The sequence below is a fragment of the Crotalus tigris genome, unplaced genomic scaffold (genome assembly GCF_016545835.1).
Source record: "Crotalus tigris isolate CLP2741 ecotype Arizona unplaced genomic scaffold, ASM1654583v1 scf7180000018168.854452, whole genome shotgun sequence".
Classification (NCBI taxonomy): domain Eukaryota; kingdom Metazoa; phylum Chordata; class Lepidosauria; order Squamata; family Viperidae; genus Crotalus; species Crotalus tigris.
The window spans coordinates 349294-365606 of NW_024096861.1; the positions used below are offsets into that span (position 1 = coordinate 349294).

Below are 16313 nucleotides of genomic sequence, written 5' to 3' on the forward strand. Positions count from 1 at the left end.
GGCATAGAGGAGGGAGGCCAGGTCAATGGGTAGGGAGCTCTCCTGGGCAGCCATCAGGAGTGCTCCCCCCAAGACTGGGTCAAGCTCCTTTTAGCTGGACAAGACCAAATATTTCAGTAAATACCAAGTTGATAACCAAAACAGGGATTTCCCAGGCTTATTTATAGTGAGTTCAGAAGGCAGAATGTTTCTGAATATTTTCCAACACTTCTTTCCAGATTCCTCCTGAGCTGGGCTGAGTTGCTGTTTATAATATAAACTGTGAAATGACTCGCCCACTGCTATCTCTTTATTGTTTATGTCCACATGTTTTCATCCATTCCTTTCGCAGCTTCCCTGCAATCTGTTGCATCCTGCAACCTGATAGGCTGTGTTTTGTACACTTGACAGTTGGCTAAATTGGCCACTCGTAGCACCTGCTGATAATTGCCCTGCCCTATCTCACCACATTTTGAGGAGAGTGATTACGGTTAATTTCCCAACGTTCGTTGAGGGTGGAAATGAAGCCAGGGGACTCGGTCAGTCACTTTCCTTGATTTGTCCTGCATTCAAATTAAAAAGAAAACATCAACTACTGCTCTAGTTCTTGGGGCAGAATAGTCCTTGGCTGTGAGGGCAATGCAGTGTATGCAGTGCAGGTAGTTCTCGACTTAGGACCACAATTGAGCCCAAAATTTCTGTTGCTAAGTGAAACATTTGTTAAATGATTTTTGCCCTGTTTTATGACTTTTCTTGCCACAGTTGTTAAGTGAATCACTGCAGTTGTTAATAACATCGTTGTTAAATGAATCTGGTTTCCCCATTGACTTCGCTTGTAAGAAGGTCACAGAAGGTGATCACATGATCCTGGGCCACTGCAACCATCGTAAATATTGTAAAAAATGGTCATAAGTCATTTTTTTCAATGCTCTTGTAATTTTGAATGGTTACTAAATGAGTTGTTATAAGACAAGGACTACCTGTATATATTTCTGTTGACTAAAAGACTGGAGGAAAACTTTCAGTGTGGCTACTCTGGTTGTACTCACAATCAGAAGAAGGCCGAGATCTTTCCTGATTCCTGTAGCCTTTGGTTTAGATGGATAAATGCCAAATCACTCAAAACAAAAGGCGTCATGCCTTCCACCTTTCCCAATTACTACTGATGAAATGCCACATAGACTTCTGTTTAAGTCGGTGTTTCTCAATCTTGGCAACTTAAAGATCTGTGGACATCAACTCCCAGAATTCTGGGAGTTGGAGTTCATACATCTTCCAAGTTGCCAATGTTGAAAAACATTGGTTTATTTATTATGAACAAATCCAGAAATGAAGGAGTTAATTTCATAATTGTAGAATATTAAGAAAGAGCCACCTTGACCTAGAAATTTTGATCTAGCCCTAACTCTGCAGGGGGACAAACATAAGAAAGGGGTGAAATAAAGAAATAAACGTAACATTTTAGATCTGAAAATGTACAGCAATTTGATACGTTGGAAATATTGACCTAGTTCTTCACTGTACAGTTTAGTCCTAATTAGAGACTATTTTATAAATATGGAAGATAACTTGTAGTCTTTGAAAATAGGCTATAGCCCTGAGTGAACCAACTTTTGATTCTGTGTCTTACTATAAAGAGGCCTCAGCAAAAATAGTCAGAAATAGATAGACTATACAGCACAATTTGATGGACCCTAAATCACTTTACAGACTTTATATATAAACAGCAAAGTGCAGCCATCTCTGGAATGGAGCTTGACATCCAGCTAGCATACCATGGAAGTTTACAAATAAGGAAAGGAGATATTTTTGGCCAAGGACGTTTCTTCTTATTAAAGTCTATTGGAGTTTGATAGAACAGGGTGTGTTTTTTTCCTTAGTAAAAGATGACGGGGAAATGTTACAACTATGAAATAGTTATCTAAATGATTCCCAAAATTTCAATATATAGTTCCATAAATGATGCAGATACTATTTAAAGATAAGGTCATTAAAATAATTGAGTATGGGTTAAAAATAGTTAGCTAAATCATTTTACTTATTTCATTTTCCTTTCCATTGTAAAATTATGAACCATTAGACATAATATCAAAATTTAAGTACATTTAAAAATTCTTTAGTTTAATTCTTCATTAAGTTATTTATTTATTTGATTTATTTACTACGTTTATATGCTTCCCATCTCACTATCGGAGCAATTCTGGGCAGCTTATTACAAAAGAAAAGTAAGAATATAAAACATTAAAAATGTTAAAATGGTTATAATTCACAGGGATTGGATAAAATTAGGAACCAAATACACAAGCAGTATGGAGATGGCATCTTGTTTCCTAGTCCATCAGCTGCCTCCAGTGTAGAATTCCCTCATAAGCTTTCATGGTTACCGTTTGTTTCATTAGACACACGTAGATATGCGTGTGTGTGTGTATACATTCCCATACTCATATACATATACACATTGCATTCATATAAAATATACATTCACAAAATATACATGTAGCCCAGAGGGAATGAAAAAAGTAGAAATAAGGTCTATTGACTACATGTATAGTGAGAATTTAGAAACCAAAAGTTAAGGGTGACACCCTTTTATTGATCTCAAGTTCATCATCTTTAAGAAATTAAATTACAAAGACTGATTTCATCATGAGTCAGCTGAGTTAGACTTCATTAGGAAATATTATAGCATTTTTCAAGGATGAACTAGTTCATACATGTATAAATGTGTCACACCTAATCACTGTTTTACTTACTATGATTAAATCTCATACTCCCTCACATTCCTTCAACTATTCCTTTCTTTCCTAATTTCTCAAAAATATATAATATGTAATATTACTGTCTCTTTGGCAGCTAACTGAATCCAGTGTTGGCATGCTCAGTGCACCTGCCTGAACTTCCTTTAAGAAACTGCACTTTTTCCCGCTATAGCTGTGCACTTGCAGGAAAATATGTGTTCCAGTTTAACAGTATTTGAAGAAAGAAAATACACATTTGAATTAAGGAGATATTTATTCATTCATAGAGGAGGGGTTGACAGTGGTCAGTGGATGAGTAGAGTATGCCAACAAAAAAAAAGAAACAAAATAAAGACATGATTTTCATTTTTTCTGGGTTTGGGGAGAAGAGTTTTGAAAATTCCCTTTTTTTAAAAATGTAGCTGTGCTTGCATGATTTGTTTACCATATTTACTCAAGTAATCCAATGAACCCTAAACTAATCAAGTAGGCAGGTTAAAATGTGGCTGGCTAGTCTTTCTTGTGTGGACACTGGCTATATTTAGGAGCTGTAAGGTTTGTACTATATTTTCACATATTTCCTGTTCTCACCAGTGGTCAGAATCCATGTCTATAGGAAAGGGTAAAAATGGGAATATCTCTAGGATTGAGCATACCATTTGTACGTAACATAGTTTTAAAGAGCATTCACAAGTAACTTTAAAACTAGTTTGATTATAGTTCAACTTTCCCATCATAGCTGCTCTAATTGTCCACTAATTCCTGAAAAGTTTGCCAGTGTTCATATTGGGGTATATAGGAGACGAAGAGTCTTCTACTTTGCAAAGTATACACTTCAATTGTAATAAAGTTGAAGAGAAAGACAGTAGTTCTTAGCAGTTTCAGAATTAAATTCATTCATCCATATAAATTATAACATATGGGTATCCAGTGGGGAGCCATTGGATGCTTTAAAAGCCCAATGATATGTCTTTTAATTTTGTTTATTTTTATATTCTTTTTATTAGGAAAAAAAATGGGCATCAAGCATATTGCAAAGCAAAGAGCCAACCTTTCTTCCTTAAGAATCTGCCATATTCTCCATGGAAATATTTAGAAAATAAAAACGATATAAAGTGCAGCCCTATGATCTGTTTGAAAGTTGGCCCACCAATTTAGGAGAAAATACAGAGATAAGATGAGGTTGAAGAGATCATCCTGAGCAGGTGTGGAAAGCACATACCAATTTGGCAATCTCACTACAGCAGCATGTTCTCAAATTCCTATGAAGCAGATATAAATCTAAGTGCTATTGCTATTAATCCTCCCCATTTTTCATTCATGACATTGTATCCTGGATTTTTCTTTAGAGCAAAAATAAGGAAATTATTTACAGGGACTAATATCTTTCTTTCTTCATCTTTCAGATTTGTCCATATGATGTAGCCCCAAAAGGCAAGATGGAGACCATGACCGTGATTGAAATTCCACCTGTTTTTTTTATGTTCAGTTCACTCTGTGGAAACCCCATCATTCAAACCTAATTTCAAAAATCAATTTCTTTGCATTCAGATTCTAGTAAGTGAAATACACACAGCAGTAGAACAAAGGCAAAAAGGCAGAATTATGGTTCATGTTCTATTTTTATGCATTGAAAGAACAATGGGGGGAGGGAAATTTCATAACGAGTTACATATGATATACTGTAGGAGTTTACAGCATTGGAATTTATTATGAAAAATCTATTTTTACTTTTTGGCTAGACATCTGCTTTACTTCAAAGAAAAAGGAGTAAATAAGTATCTTAAAGCCTATTGAAAGAGCAAAAGTTTTGAAAAGTTTGTTTTTCCCCATTTTTTCCTATTTAAAAATAATTAATGATTCTGTAGAATCTCAATATCTGGTCTCCTGAATTTTAGGCAGGAATATTATGCTTTGTTGCTCAAGGATAATAAAATATGGGAATTCATATAAATAAAAAATAATCTGAAGTCCCAGATTATTTCAAACCAAAGTTTTTTTATTTTCTCAGAAGAAACCAGTAATAGTTACATCGTATGCAAAAAGAGGTGTGGAAGGTAATTTCAGAAATCCAACCATTTTAAAATCATTTAGATCAGGGCTGTCCCACCTTGGCAACTTTAAGATCTGTGGACTTATAATTCCCGAAATTCCCCAACCACAGGTCTTAAAGTTGCCAAAGTTGAACACCCCTGATTTAGACTATGAATGCTTCTTCTAGTTCCATGCCCTATGCCCTTGTCTTTTGTTTTCTTTACACTTCTCACCTCTTTCTTTTTGAGGAGCTCCTCAGCTCTCTGACACCACAATTTGCTTGGGTTTGTTTTGTTACCTCTCTCTTGACCCACTCATTCTTCCTATATGTACTTCTTTTCCAGTTTGATGTTCAAGTCTTTTCTCAACATGCTCACACTACAGTACCTTGGCATCCATTCATTTTTGACCCTGCCTTCTTCTTTCATCACACATGAACTTTTTAAGTACTCCAATCACACTGCAGTCAACTTACTTCTGTGTTTCACCTGACATTGTAACGCTTAGTTTCATGTAATAAAGTGAACAAAAGTACAAAGTTAATACACAGCTTTTTTTTTCATTTCAGCAAATGTTCTTTCCTCACAAGTGACCATATATTATTACTTTGTTCTTAGCAGCTTTCATATCATCTTTCCAATTTGTTCACTTTCTGTTTATTCTGTTGGGAGATTAATCTGTCTTCAAATACCATTTTGTAAAAGATGTATACTTTCTCTTCTTATAGTTATTCTATTTTCACTCTCATTTCTTTCACTTCTATTTTTCTTCCATGTCCATTTTCCAAAATTGGCTCTTGACAACATCCCAACAATTTATGCACCCCAAATTTGGAACCTCTCATCATTGTATCACTCATTAAATCTTTTACTCTTTCAGCATAAACCCTAAACCTGATCAAGTTTTCAGTTTTTAATTCTTTATCTTTGCCATTGTATGTATGAATAGACTTATACAAACTAAGCAATGTATCTGTAATGAATGTAAATTTAAAATCATTACTCTTGAATCACTATTCTAATTCAATCCTGTGTGTCTAAGTAACCCAATTGTCTTTTATTTTTTCTCCTCATTTTCATCTGAATTTCATATTCAGAATGTAGCATTTTCCTGAAATTATTACTATTAATTGAAGCACATACATACACAAAGCTATCCTCAACCTATAGATTCCAACTTTCACACATAACCACAACAACCTAAATAACACCGATTCAGACTTTCTGACAGAAATTTTCCTCCAGGAAGTCTTGGAATAGAGGGCTAACCTGGAACATTAAAAAAATATTCCTGAAGAAAATCACTTTCATATTATCAAGATGGCTACAAGGACATATCCATGTAGTTTCCAGAAAATGAACACAAATCAAAGGAGATTGTAGCTTCTTTATAATAAGAGGAACAATGGTATTTACTTTAATTTTAAGAATTGGTTATACAGTAGTTCCCTCAGAATAAAAAGTTCAATAATAATACAATCTCATGCCCTTTGTATATTTAATATTTTATACTGACAAAGTGGAAAGCCACTTACTTCTTTGCTTTTCTGCATAAATGGGATTTGACTATATTAGTGCTATTTAGGGATCACTAATGAGGAAGTTTATGAGAGAGAATGTTGCTTAATAGGTCATCAATATCAATCACAGAAATAGGAATCTCTTCTATAGCATTAATTCCATGCTATGTTTAAATGAAAAAAAGTTTTCATTTTGCCTACCTTTGTAGTAAATTTTACAAAATGTTTAGTCTCAAGCTAAAATATTTCTCAGTTTATAATGTAACAAGTTTTCTGAGTTATTTCTGTTTACATCTGGATCTGGATTTATAGCTGGTTGTTTATATCTTCCTGCATAATAATTTTGGCAGAGCTGACTCATTGTTTCTACTAATGGGAGAATAGCTGTCTGTTTTGTTTTCCTGACACATTGTGTAGCAAATGGAACCATCTGTAGTGCATTGGTCGGAAGTTAGTTCTGTTGTTATTTTAGTTGAAACCATTAAATAACATAGAGAAATGTAATATAATTTATTACTCAAACTTACATAAAACTGGGAGAACTTTATATTGCTTATCTCTCTTGTCTACCCAATTGTAACTTTAATTCTAGATCAAACTGATCATACTAAATACAAGCATTTTTGTTACCTATGACATCCAGTCGGTAAAAAGTAAGAACCTGAGATTTCATAAAAAATACTTCCAACTCTGCCCCCATATTGGGTTTAAATTTGAATTTAGTTCAAAATTAAGGCAAGAAGGTAGAAACTGATGATGAGTAATTAGTATATATTTTCAAGAAGGTAGAATTTAGGGGTGACTAATTTTAAACCACTGTTGCTATCTTGGTATTTTTTTCTCCCAGTCCAAGGTATGATGCAATAACCTATTATTGGTGAATCAGCCTTTTCTTTTAACCTCTTTTTACATATGAACAAATCACTGTAAATAGTGAATAATATAAGCTGCTCATATTTATTAATATCTTTCTTTTTTCACAATAAAATCAAATCACTTACTTAACCTCAGTTTTATTATTTTAGTGGCTGATTAACCAAAACTTCCTGGAATCTTAGAACAAAAAATAAATGTTCCCTTAAATAAGCAAGCTGTATGATCCACTGTATCATCAAAACAGTGGTGAGACAATTGTTAGCATCTGTGTTTGATCATGATGGTCTAAGAAAATCCTTAATTTAAGAGAAAATAACCACAGAAACAAGGCCTGGCAGTACTGTAACAATTCTAAGGGATAACTACTAGTAGCAGAAACTCTCAGAAATTGTCATGAAAAGTATTTGGTTCTGTGACTTACGCACTGTTGTTCTATGTGATATCCTATCTGCATCATCAAAACAGTGGTGAGACAATTCTTAGCATCTATGATTGATAATGATGATCTAAGAAAATCCTTAATTTAAGAGAAAGTAAACCACAGAAGCAAGTGTTTGAGATAACTAATAAGTTGCATAGAAGTAAGTCACAAAGCCAAATGCTTTTCATGACAATTTCTGAGAGTTTCTGCTACTATTAGTTATCCCTTAGAATTGTTACAGTACTGCCAGGCCTCTTTAACTGCATGTCTTTGGAGAAGAAAAACAGGCTCAGATAAAAAATGCTTTAGCACAGCCTTTTTATAATTTGCATATTTAAAGCATGCAGTTGAACTACTCCTTGAACAATTTTTGAGGCTTATTGACGCACATACCAGATCATAAATAATACTTGTAAATCAATACAAGTTGCTTTTAACCTACCTTAAGATATATTTAAAAGCCTACTGTTTTCTTCTGTTCCTGTGTTCTAGATGTTCAATATCAGAAAGCTAAAACCAAAAATGTTGCCTCTCTTTTGCTGATTAGTCAGCTGAACTGAGTTTTACTTATGAAGCTCTAAATAGTGTCATATTTCTGAACAGTTATAAGAGATTGGATTCTGAATCTGATCTGTTCCTTTATCTCTAAATATAAACATTTATCTAATCATAGGAACATAAAAACAGCCATGCTGTTTAAACTGAAAACTGATCTATGTCAGTATTTATCCTGATAAGGACTCAAGTACTAACCATGTTAGTACGAAGCTCTTATTTTCTAGTAATTAGTACTGAAGGACCTGCACACTTTTTATTCCAGAAGTAACATATAACCCTCATGACAGTGTCAGTCCACACCAGTAGTGGGATTCAGCCAGTTCGCACCAGTTCAGCAGAACCAGTAGCTAATTTTTTGTTACCCAGGCCCAAAGTGGACTTCCGGAAGTGGCAGAGAACCAGTTGTTCACATATTTGAATCTCATCACTGGTCCACACCCCTTTCATCTATGAATTTATATAATCCTAACCTTTTAAATTAGTAAACTAGTAAGAATCACACGTTAATCTATATACTACTAAAACTCTCCTTCCTGTAGCCTTTCACTGGGCAAATTGGTGCAGCAAACAGGTACCTCAATGGATTAACATATAGAATGTGTCCAAAATTTGGGATCTTATCACCCCCCCAAATTAAAATTTATCAAAATTTTATGAAACATTTTATGACATTAAATTATTATAAAACAGTTAATGACATAATACAAATGCTATAAAACATCTCTGCTGTTGTTGATTGCACTATAAAGTTCAACACAGACTATTTTCGAGATAAATATATTTCTAAATATATTCCAACTTTTCCAGTGAGGTCAGTACATTAGAATTTCTGTCATTGTTGAAGGCATTGAGGAATCTGGTAAAAAAAATAACAGATATTCGCCACTACTGCAAAAAAAGAAAAGAAATCTCTGAATGGATGACCCAAGGGGTCACTAGTTGTCTAGTTGTAAAAATATTCTATAGCTTAGCTATTTACTGCGAGAACTTCTTTCCATATAATATTTTATTGTAATGTCCTCATGCCAGAGGAGGAAAAAAAAATCCCCTTTTCTATATAATACATAATGTTGTGCACCTTCATTATAACTCTACTTACTTGTCTTCCTTCCAAGATAAGATGTTCCAAACACAATAGTATTTTCTAAAAGAGGAATTGTTTCAACCCAAAGTTTAGGTACCCCTTTCTGTGCCCTTTCTAATTCTCTGGTTACCTTTTTTAATTATATATATATATATATATATATTTGTTTTCTGAGGTTTTCGCGGGTATTTGTATATAGGTCTTTGGTTGTTCGGGTTTTCTCCCGCGTAAAATTGGAAGTGTCTTGGCAACGTTTCGACGAAGTCACATTCGTCATCTTCAGGCTGGTGTTTTTAGCTTCTTGCTTTGAGCAGCAATGTGTGGTTTTAGCTGTTTCTTCCTTTTAACTGCCAGTGAGGGTATGAACTGATTGGATGGGAGCTTGGCTGTGTTCTGATTGGGTGGAGGTGTGTTCTGAATGGTTAGGGGCTTGGCTGTGCTCTGATTGGCTGGGGGAGTGTTCTGTTTGGTTGTGCTCAGGTTAGTCTGAGTTGCAGAGGGGTTTAAGATTTTGGGGTTAGGGAGTCGTTTGTCAATAAGGGCAGGTTTCCAAATGGCTGGTAGGCGGGAGGTATCATCTCGCTTGTTCATGCTGTGTGGGCGTTTTTCTATCTCGATGGCTTCTCTGATTATTCTGTTATTAAAATGTTCACTTTTGGCAATGGTTCTGGTATTTTTAAAGTCAATTTCGTGTCCTGTGGCTTTAAGGTGTTGGACCAGGGAAGATGTTGGTTCCTCTTTTTTGACTGAGTTCTTATGTTCTTCAATGCGTGCACTTATTCTTCTGTTGGTTTGTCCGATGTATGTGGTGGGACAAGTGGTGCATGGGATTTCGTATACTCCTTGATTTTCTAATTCAATTTTATCTTTGGGGTTTCTAAGGATGGTGGATATTTTTCTGTTTGTGCAGAATGCTGTTTTGATGTTGTGTTTATGAAGGATCTTACTGATTCTGTCTGTTTTTATTTTTGTTTTTGTGTGAAATGAACTTCACACAAAAAGATTCCTCCTAGACCGAATTAACAAAGATCTCCTCACACTCCACCTCAAACTCAGCAACAAGATCCACCCCGCACTTTGGGACAAATCCAAACAACTCGCCGTCTGGAGAGCCGAAACACAGACCACCCTCAAGACAGATACACACACCAACAAACTCCGAAGACTACAAGAACGCCAGAAACAAACCCCTCCTCCCTCACAGCCACACATGAAACAAACAGTGCATAACATCTCAGATAGGATCCTCACCAAAGCCGAAACCAATGTCCTTTCCAAAGGATTCAACTTTGCAGTCGCTCCCAAACACATCCCCACTGAAACCATTATATGTGGAGTTGAAACCAGCCTGACCAAAATCAACCCCGATGAGCTAACAAAATCAGACTCAAAATCACCAACATCCTCTGCACCAGCAAGCCACCCAAAAGCAACTTACCCAAAGAGGAACAGACAGCACTACGTAACCTGAAAGAAGACACCAGCATAATAATCCTACCAGCAGACAAGGGCAACGCCACGGTGGTTATGAACACATCTGACTACCAAACCAAATTAACCAACCTACTCCAAGACTCCACATACAAACCCCTAAATACAGATCCCACCACCTACCTGGAAAAAACCACCAGATCCAAAATAAAAGCCTCCCCCATTAGCGAAGAGATCCAGCAAAGAATCATTCCCAGAGAGAAATCATCCAGATGCCCCAAACTCTATGGTCTCCCCAAGATACACAAAGAAGGAACCCCACTCAGACCTATAGTCAGCTCCATAGGCTCACCTCTACAAAACCTAGCCAAATTTCTCGCCAAACAACTACAGCCCTATGCAGAATCCATCACCTCACACGTAAAAAACTCATTCCAGTTTATAGAGATCATAAAGAAACAAAGCTTACAGCCCAGCGACCTACTAGTGAGCTTCGATGTCATATCCCTCTTCACCCAAGTGCCTATCAAAGAAGCCTTGACAGCTATTCAAAACAAATATAACCCCCCCAAACACATCTTAGATCTGACCAACCACTGCCTATCCAACACATACTTCATCTATAACGGACAAAAATACAAACAAACAGAAGGAGCACCCATGGGATCACCCCTCTCACCTGTCATTGCCAACCTCTACATGGAACACTTTGAAACCCAAGCTCTAGAAAAATCGGATCACAAACCCAAACTCTGGCTCAGATATGTAGACGACACCTTCATAATCTGGCCACATGGGAAAGAAAAACTGGACAACTTCCTCACACACCTCAACAGCCTACACCCCAAAATACAGTTCACCATGGAAACAGAAGCTAACAACCAACTTCCCTTCCTGGATGTCTTAGTCTACAAGAAATCCAATGGCTCCCTAGGACACACCATCTACCAGAAGAAAACACACACAAACCGCTATCTGCACGCTCTCTCACACCACCACCCAGCACAGATCAACTCTGTAGCCAAGACACTCATCTCCAGAACAAAACGCTTAGCTGACGAACAACACCTAAAACCCGAACTACACACTCTCACCAATGTACTAACATCCAATGGATTCCATAGAAATAAGATTACAAACCTAATCCAAAAAGAAACCCCCACTAAAATCCAAGACAAAGAACAAGAAAACGGCAAAGCCCTCCTCCCATACATAAAAGGCACCACAGACAGAATCAGTAAGATCCTCCATAAACACAACATCAAAACAGCATTCTGCACAAACAGAAAAATATCCACCATCCTTAGAAACCCCAAAGATAAAATTGAATTAGAAAATCAAGGAGTATACGAAATCCCATGCACCACTTGTCCCACCACATACATCGGACAAACCAACAGAAGAATAAGTGCACGCATTGAAGAACATAAGAACTCAGTCAAAAAAGAGGAACCAACATCTTCCCTGGTCCAACACCTTAAAGCCACAGGACATGAAATTGACTTTAAAAATACCAGAACCATTGCCAAAAGTGAACATTTTAATAACAGAATAATCAGAGAAGCCATCGAGATAGAAAAACGCCCACACAGCATGAACAAGCGAGATGATACCTCCCGCCTACCAGCCATTTGGAAACCTGCCCTTATTGACAAACGACTCCCTAACCCCAAAATCTTAAACCCCTCTGCAACTCAGACTAACCTGAGCACAACCAAACAGAACACTCCCCCAGCCAATCAGAGCACAGCCAAGCCCCTAACCATTCAGAACACACCTCCACCCAATCAGAACACAGCCAAGCTCCCATCCAATCAGTTCATACCCTCACTGGCAGTTAAAAGGAAGAAACAGCTAAAACCACACATTGCTGCTCAAAGCAAGAAGCTAAAAACACCAGCCTGAAGATGACGAATGTGACTTCGTCGAAACGTTGCCAAGACACTTCCAATTTTACGCGGGAGAAAACCCGAACAACCAAAGACCTATATACAAATACCCGCGAAAACCTCAGAAAACAAATATCGAACCTCTACGGGGAGGAAATCCACCATCTGACCAGGACCTATGAAAAACTTGAAGTCCAAAGAGCTTCCATTTTATGTGACCTCGCATTCCTACGTAACTGCCGAGATCAAAATCTAATCCCCACATGTTTCCAACTGAAATTCCACTCCAACTCTGCAGCCACCAAACGGATCCTGAAAAGAACAGAATTGGCCCTAATCAGAAATGAACTTCACACAAAAAGATTCCTCCTAGACCGAATTAACAAAGATCTCCTCACACTCCACCTCAAACTCAGCAACAAGATCCACCCCGCACTTTGGGACAAATCCAAACAACTCGCCGTCTGGAGAGCCGAAACACAGACCACCCTCAAGACAGATACACACACCAACAAACTCCGAAGACTACAAGAACGCCAGAAACAAACCCCTCCTCCCTCACAGCCACACATGAAACAAACAGTGCATAACATCTCAGATAGGATCCTCACCAAAGCCGAAACCAATGTCCTTTCCAAAGGATTCAACTTTGCAGTCGCTCCCAAACACATCCCCACTGAAACCATTATATGTGGAGTTGAAACCAGCCTGACCAAAATCAACCCCGATGACGCTAACAAAATCAGACTCAAAATCACCAACATCCTCTGCACCAGCAAGCCACCCAAAAGCAACTTACCCAAAGAGGAACAGACAGCACTACGTAACCTGAAAGAAGACACCAGCATAATAATCCTACCAGCAGACAAGGGCAACGCCACGGTGGTTATGAACACATCTGACTACCAAACCAAATTAACCAACCTACTCCAAGACTCCACATACAAACCCCTAAATACAGATCCCACCACCTACCTGGAAAAAACCACCAGAACCAAAATAAAAGCCTCCCCCATTAGCGAAGAGATCCAGCAAAGAATCATTCCCAGAGAGAAATCATCCAGATGCCCCAAACTCTATGGTCTCCCCAAGATACACAAAGAAGGAACCCCACTCAGACCTATAGTCAGCTCCATAGGCTCACCTCTACAAAACCTAGCCAAATTTCTCGCCAAACAACTACAGCCCTATGCAGAATCCATCACCTCACACGTAAAAAACTCATTCCAGTTTATAGAGATCATAAAGAAACAAAGCTTACAGCCCAGCGACCTACTAGTGAGCTTCGATGTCATATCCCTCTTCACCCAAGTGCCTATCAAAGAAGCCTTGACAGCTATTCAAAACAAATATAACCCCCCCAAACACATCTTAGATCTGACCAACCACTGCCTATCCAACACATACTTCATCTATAATGGACAAAAATACAAACAAACAGAAGGAGCACCCATGGGATCACCCCTCTCACCTGTCATTGCCAACCTCTACATGGAACACTTTGAAACCCAAGCTCTAGAAAAATCGGATCACAAACCCAAACTCTGGCTCAGATACGTAGACGACACCTTCATAATCTGGCCACATGGGAAAGAAAAACTGGACAACTTCCTCACACACCTCAACAGCCTACACCCCAAAATACAGTTCACCATGGAAACAGAAGCTAACAACCAACTTCCCTTCCTGGATGTCTTAGTCTACAAGAAATCCAATGGCTCCCTAGGACACACCATCTACCAGAAGAAAACACACACAAACCGCTATCTGCACGCTCTCTCACACCACCACCCAGCACAGATCAACTCTGTAGCCAAGACACTCATCTCCAGAACAAAACGCTTAGCTGACGAACAACACCTAAAACCCGAACTACACACTCTCACCAATGTACTAACATCCAATGGATTCCATAGAAATAAGATTACAAACCTAATCCAAAAAGAAACCCCCACTAAAATCCAAGACAAAGAACAAGAAAACGGCAAAGCCCTCCTCCCATACATAAAAGGCACCACAGACAGAATCAGTAAGATCCTCCATAAACACAACATCAAAACAGCATTCTGCACAAACAGAAAAATATCCACCATCCTTAGAAACCCCAAAGATAAAATTGAATTAGAAAATCAAGGAGTATACGAAATCCCATGCACCACTTGTCCCACCACATACATCGGACAAACCAACAGAAGAATAAGTGCACGCATTGAAGAACATAAGAACTCAGTCAAAAAAGAGGAACCAACATCTTCCCTGGTCCAACACCTTAAAGCCACAGGACATGAAATTGACTTTAAAAATACCAGAACCATTGCCAAAAGTGAACATTTTAATAACAGAATAATCAGAGAAGCCATCGAGATAGAAAAACGCCCACACAGCATGAACAAGCGAGATGATACCTCCCGCCTACCAGCCATTTGGAAACCTGCCCTTATTGACAAACGACTCCCTAACCCCAAAATCTTAAACCCCTCTGCAACTCAGACTAACCTGAGCACAACCAAACAGAACACTCCCCCAGCCAATCAGAGCACAGCCAAGCCCCTAACCATTCAGAACACACCTCCACCCAATCAGAACACAGCCAAGCTCCCATCCAATCAGTTCATACCCTCACTGGCAGTTAAAAGGAAGAAACAGCTAAAACCACACATTGCTGCTCAAAGCACGAAGCTGAAAACACCAGCCTGAAGATGACGAATGGGACTTCGTCGAAACGTGCCAAGACACTTCCAATTTTACGCGGGAGAAAACCCGAACAACCAAAGACCTACATATATATATATATATATATATATATATATATATATATATATATATTACCTTGAATGAACACCCTGTCAGCCCAAATATGGGTAAAAATCAAGGTAAAAATCTCCTCCCCCTGTCTCTCTCCTGATACAGCTGACAAAGTGAGGAGAGCCTGTGGCTTAGAGGTTATAACATCTGCCTAACATGCAGACAGCCCAGGTTCGAATCTCAGAAGAGTAAGTTAAAGGTTTATCTTTATCCAGTGCTCAGCTCCATTTCTTAGCTGAGGGAGCCAGCATTGTCCAAAGACTTTTCTGTGGTCATGCTGAGCCCCATGGAACTGTTACCTTCCCATCAAAATGGTACCTGTTTATCTACTCGCATTTGCATGCTTTCAAACTGCTAAGTGGGAAGGAGCTGGGGCAAGTAATGGGAGTTTACCCCATCATGCAGCACTTGGGTTTTGAAGCCAGATTTCCAGCTGACAAGCTCAGCATCTTTGACCATTGAGCCACCATACCCTTTGTTCCATATGTGATAGTAACCAAAACTATTTTAATGTATTTTCAAGTCACTTTCTAAGAATTCCCCCATGGTATTGACTTCTTTATAATAGACACATTCTGATTTAACATGTTAACTATTCACCATAATTACTGAAGTTGGGATTTTTTCTTTTAGTTTATGGTTTCTACTGAGCCTTATTATTTGCATCTTCCTAGTCATCTCAGAAGGCTGTATTATAAAGTTAGTCAATCTGTGGAACTCTAGATGTTACTGAACTACAGCTTTCAACACTGGCCCTGTTGAGGGATTCTGGGAGCTGTAGTTCAGCAATATCTAAAGAATCACTTCTTTCACTATTCATCCATTATTCCATTAGAAAATGTAGTTTGAACCTGTACAAAATCAATAGAATTCATGAACAGTCTTACGTGTTATGGCTAAAGTGATTCAGTTAAAATGGTCTAGTCTAGGTTTCTCTAATCTAGGTGTTCATCAAATCCATCATGGCAGGTAAACTTAG

At 37.9% G+C, this 16313-nt stretch overlaps 1 long non-coding RNA gene across 2 annotated transcripts in view; it reads left to right on the forward strand.

The window, feature by feature from the left end:
* Nucleotides 1–16313, forward strand: part of LOC120310347 — a 53977-nt gene that overhangs the window by 24438 nt on the left and 13226 nt on the right. The window contains exon 2 of one of the 2 annotated variants that reach the window (XR_005557327.1): nucleotides 4124–6036. This is a non-coding gene — a long non-coding RNA (uncharacterized LOC120310347). Of the gene's footprint in view, nucleotides 1–4123; nucleotides 6037–16313 lie in introns of those variants that run through there. The other variant, XR_005557326.1, reaches the window with a different exon arrangement.